Below are 5958 nucleotides of genomic sequence, written 5' to 3' on the forward strand. Positions count from 1 at the left end.
TGTCCCAAGTCAGGAGCCTGTAATTCAGTGGTTGTCGTTTGTTGCTGTGTTACATATTTGTGTTCGTTCATTTTTTTGTACATTAATTAGGCCGTTAGTTTTCTCGTTTCAATTATTTTACATTTGTCATTTCGAGGCCTTTTATAGATGACTATGCAGTATGGGCTTTGCTCATTGTTGACGGCCGTACGGTGACCTATAGTTGTTAATTTCTGTGTCATTTGGTCTCTTGTGGAGAGTTGTCTCATTGGCAATCATACCACATCTTCTTTTTTTATATTGAAGTATAGATTCTAGGAACTAACGTTGTTTATCATCTTAATAATGCGTTATAGTATTCTTTTATTTGTCTTTGTGAATATTACTTTTACTGTTTAGTCTATTTTTGGTAATATCCATTTGACGTAGCCCGGTACTTATACATCCCGTCATTGTGTTATTGTGCTATGGTAAATTTTTGTATTCTTGTCTTAATTTTTGCTAATGTGCTTTGTCTATATGCTTTTTTGTGTTTCTTTGTTGACATATCTGTTTTTTTTATAGGGATAAGATTATAACACAATGTTGACTGCTGTACCCCGATTTTTGACATTTTTACCTATAATGTCTGTTTGTTTTGTTAACATATCGTTGTCAATATAATGAAATCTTATGCGACTGTCCTACAAGTGAAAGGTTTAGCTAGCTATAAAACCAAGTTTAATTCACCATTTTCTTCATAAGAAAATGCCTGTTCTTAGTCAGGAATATGACAGTTGTTATCCATTCGTTTGATGTGTTTGAGCTTTTGATTTTGCCATGTGATTAGGGACTTTCCGTTTTGAATTTTCCTCGGAGATCGGTATTTTTGTTTTTTTACTTTTTACACCACACTGAGTTTAGCCTATTATGTACATGGTCTAAATCAGGTTTTTCCTTCGTGTTCAGGACGAGAACGAGTAAACAATTAATACAAAAGGTAAGTCGTGCAATAGAGAGTCGACCGTGGTTAAGGGGAAATTCATAATGTCACTAGAAAATAAGGGTATATTGAATGGGAAACGAAATTAAGAAATAGGCTATATATTAATCCCTCAAAGAGTAGTTGCAATGGTTTTTAACTGCAGAGAGCGTAGATCTGTCTCTACAAAAGACAAAAAATATAACTCACATTCTAACGTAATGTGACTGCCTTTATACACCCAACACAGCCTAACGAACGCCCAACTTTGACAAGGGTTTTACTGTCGGTCAAAAGTGACAAAGGGATACACATATCTCTATACCCCAGTCAACCCCTGTTGTAAATATATTGATGACAGCAGGACAATGTGCAGAACCAATTTAATTGTATGTCCTGGAAACAGCCCATTATTTTTTAAACATGCCCAGTCACTACTGTAACAACAGCCCATGAAAAGGCCGTGAAATGTCTGTGAAATATCACAGGGCCGTGAAAACCCCGTGAAAATACCCCGTGACTTTTGTAAAAAAAATATTTCTAAAGGCCGTGAAAAATATTTGATATTAGAAAAAGACCGTGAAATTTCAATATCCCGTGAAAAGGCCGTGATAATTTGTCCTTTCATGCTTAATAAAAAATATCACGGCCTTTTCACTGGTTGTTGAAACCAGTGAAAAGGCCGTGATATTTTTTCATGTCAATTTTTTCTTATCCTAATTCAGATTTAAAACATCCCATGTGATTATTGTAATATGGTCTAATTATTTCCACTCACATTTTTCTAAATATCCTATAAACTTTTCATTATAAATATATGTCTGTTTAAATATTATTATATGCAATACTACTGTACAGGACTGACTTTTCAATGGAACCATTCATTGTTATAATTAATTACTTTGTGCCAATACATATTTTGTATTTAAAGAAAAGTATTTTGCTTCTCGTCTGTACATTATTATAAACAATGTAAACATTAATTTTAATTGGAACCGAAACATGTAAAAACGAGAACTTCCCGGAATATCAGACCGTATCCGGATTCGTGTTTCTTTTAGAGTAATTGTCACATTTCCGCAAGCTATGTAGGAAATTGGAAAGATGACGAAGGTCGATTAATATTTACTTTATAGATGCAAGACGAGTGACAGCAAGTTTGAGGTAAGCTAAGTTATTAACATTTTATTCTTTTATGCATCATATCACCAAAATGTTGATGACGTTTGTGAGCATTTCCATTGAACTGATTTTCACTGAATTTGCAGAAACCGCGCAAACATGCATGTGATATATTCACTTATATTTGAGTCTGTTGCACATGATTCCATTAATCATTTTGGTTAATGTTTTATAAGACTTACCGGATCCTTTAAATACGATTACGGTTTTGTTTTGTTTATGTATTTGGGGAAAAAAGGGGGGGTCCTTTTTCCCCACACTGGCCACATAAAAAAAAGACATTTATGTACAGTACACTACGTAGACATAGACATAGATAATTGGAAATGATTATAATAGCAATAAGTATCTCTGAAATGGAGTTCACTCTGATAATCAGAGGCGTAACCCCCTTTGAATGTGTCGGGAGCTATTTAAGTATTTTCTGACTTGGCCGTCTGGACACAGAGTTCAAAAGGGATTAATCAGAGGCGTAGCAGGGAAAGTATTTAATATTTGTACGGCAAAATGTCCTTTCTAGAAGGGTTTGTGCCATATCATAAGAATAATTGGTATGGCAATGAGGTGTTTAAAAAATAATTGGTATGGCGAATGTGCCTGCAGTAAAAGTTGCTACGCCCCTGGCCCCCTGTAAAATAAATAGCTGTAACTCATTATGGCCACTTAGTCTAGACAAGTTTGACTTTAGCCATACATATTATTACTTCAAAGAAACATTTAAATTTAATAGTCTGTCTTAAAAGTGTCTTTAGTCTTTAAAAAAAATTTAAAAAAATAATATTAGTTGACAATACAGAACTTCGTTAACTAATGATGCCATATATATTGGATAGGGGGCAGATTTTCTGGAAAATGGTAAGAAAATATGGGAAAACCTATGCATGTTTCCAAGTGGCTGTTCTGTTTCAATGATGTTTTTTAGTATTTTTCATACCATTTTCACCTCCAGTATGAAAATCTGCCCCCTATTCAATATGGGGTCATTAACCGTGAAGTCCTGTATTGCATGGAATAATATTGTAGCTGTTTTAAGTACATGTATGTACATAAATGCCAAAATTAATTGGAATATATAAATAGTTTTTTTATATACATGTATAATATATGTAATGTTTCTTTATTTATTCTAGGAATGAAGAGCAAAAGGATATAGCAGTCTTTATATAAAATAGTTCAGGAATCCAGTTGGAAAGAAGAGCTTTTCAGTTAAAAGTATTTCCTGGGAATTAACAGGAACTTCTATAAATTTTTTTCTGGAATAGTCATTCAAAAGGGCAGTGAAGTGAAGGATTACATTAGACAAATTATATATAAATATTGCTGAAGTGGTAAAATCAGACCCAAGAGATGTACAAAATTTCTACAATACATGTTACAGCTGACTTTTGCTACTTAATCACATTGACATTTGTGTGCTTTTATGTTTTCTTTACATAATTACTACAGTTCTATTAAAATTAATATTTTTATTCTTTGTCACAATTATTACTAAAAAAAAATACAGCATTTTAATATGGTTTTTCATAGTCTCACTTGCATTGTACTTAAATAAGTTGTCTGTAGATGTTTTCACTAGGTTTTCAGGCATTTCACTTCACTTGATTGAAACAGCATTTAAATTTTTTGTTAAATTATGGCCTGAAAAATACATTTAACATTTTACAGGAGTTTTCACAATCAGTGAATGGCTGTTTATCACAGTAGTACATGTACATTTCACGGTCTTTTCACAATGGGCACATAATTTATCACGACTTTTTCACGGTGTACATTTTTGTTTTTCACAGGGTTTCTACGGTCTCTTTACCCAAGTTTTCACGGCCTTTTCACGACAAATAAAGGCATATATTGTACTATATCTACATTTCACGGTCTTTTCACAATGGGCACATAATGCATTATCACGACTTTTTCACGGTGTACATTATTTTTTTTCACAGGGTTTCTACGGTCTTTTCACCCAAGTTTTCAGGTGGCACCTCTTCACGGCCTTTTCACAAACTTTTCACAGCCTTTTCATGACAGTCATTCCACGGTATTGTCACGGATAAGTTTCACGGCCCACCGTAAATTAACCGTGACAAACACTGTAAAAATCACCAGCATTTTTACGGATATTTTCACGGACAATCTACGGGGCATTGTTCCAGTAATGAGTGTATATAAAGTGCGAATCCAGATGGTTCATTTTCACAGTCATATGCAAGTATTACTATTGAAGAACAAAGGATCATGAGAAAAACTGTAATTGATTTGAAGGTAAGTTTTAACATATTTTCATTAGGATATGACTTTTTATTGTACAATAACAGTATTTCAGTTCAAATATGTGTTATAAAGGCAACATAATATAGAATATCGATTATTTAAAGTGATCCATTTTAACTATAAATGCGATGGTCCGATCATTTCTGATGTGGAATTTTCGAAGATGCGATGAATTTTCATAGTGGATTTATGTGATAAATGGACTTGCAAAAAATGACAAAACTTAGTTGATGACTTTAATATTGATGATATTTACAATATGAAATGCAAACTCCTCATACATTCTTCCTCGAAAATATAACTATTAAGACTTGTAACAAAAATCGTAAGGGTTCCGCGGAAACCAGTGTCTCGCCTACCTTTGCTGTTAGTCGCAGGCTCAACAAAAAAATTTTCCTCTAGATACTATCTTTGATTGTAAGAAGCTTCTATCCAAGTTTTTAAAAAAAAAATCCAGGATGGTTTATGAATCTATTAAATGTTTTAAAAACTTTAACTGCAGACTATATGTAATGTTAACTGGAAGAAAAACTAAGTCCATTTATAAGTAATATATGGAAAAACAGGAATTAAGATTTTTACAAAATTTCCTTCTAGCTTTTGATCATAAACAAGCTTCTGTCCAAGTTTGCTAGAAATCCAGGATAGTTTAACAGAGTTATTAAAATTTCAAAAAAACTTTAACCACAGAGTGAATATTTGTGGACGCCGCCGCCGACGACGACGACGGAATGTAGGATCGCTATGTCTTGCTTTTGCGACAAAAGTCGCAGGCTCGACAAAAACCGTTCTCAAAATGTCATTATGGTCTTAAAATTACGTATTTCCTTATTTATAACAATAATTTAAAAGACGACTTTCTATTTTTTGCAGTTAAAGATTGATATGGCGGAGTTCAAGTGCAGTCTGTGTACATTTGAGACAAGTAAATTTGAGGACGTTATCTTCCATGCAGTACATACACATGCCAACAGAGAAATATGCATCTTGAAACGCAATGGTGACAGAAAAGCTTATAAAAGATGAATTTTCCCAGTTTTACCTTAAGTGGAGCATAAGAAAGGAAAGATTGTCCTCACCAATAATGGAAAAAAACCCATCAACGTTGTTGATTTAGATGAGCACCTGGTTTTACCGGCCAACAAGTCTAAAACAGATAGTAAGAACAAGGACGAAAATTAGGACCCACAAAAGACAATTGAAACATGTTGCCAAACAGAAGATATCAATGAAGATGTCGTGTCAATAGACACAAAGAATCTTGGAAAAATTGAGAAGCAATTTCTTACAGATATTTTACCACTCATACTGATGGCACTACAATATTTGCATAAGAATAACAAGCTGGCTATTTTTTTGTTTTTTGTTTAAATGTTTAGCAAATATAACTTTACCATTGGACAACATATCATACAACCTGATTCTGGATGTTGTTAATTGGTTTTCATGTGACGATGCCTGTGGTATGCGGTACTCAGATATTGTTAAGCGATTTTGGAGAACTGGGAAGCAGCTGTTTAAAGGCAAGTTCTTTAAATTTATGTCTGGTTTGAAGTATTTGGGACATG

At 33.4% G+C, this 5958-nt stretch overlaps 1 long non-coding RNA gene across 1 annotated transcript; it reads left to right on the forward strand.

The window, feature by feature from the left end:
- The first annotated feature begins 2031 nt into the window (after nucleotides 1–2031).
- Nucleotides 2032–3591, forward strand: LOC127736935 (uncharacterized). The gene is made up of 2 exons (XR_007999246.1): nucleotides 2032–2104; nucleotides 3253–3591. It is a non-coding gene; the product is annotated as an uncharacterized LOC127736935 (long non-coding RNA).
- The last annotated feature ends 2367 nt before the right edge of the window (nucleotides 3592–5958 follow it).

The sequence above is a fragment of the Mytilus californianus genome, unplaced genomic scaffold, assembly GCF_021869535.1.
Source record: "Mytilus californianus isolate M0D057914Y unplaced genomic scaffold, xbMytCali1.0.p SCAF_4, whole genome shotgun sequence".
Taxonomy (NCBI): Eukaryota; Metazoa; Mollusca; class Bivalvia; order Mytilida; family Mytilidae; genus Mytilus; species Mytilus californianus.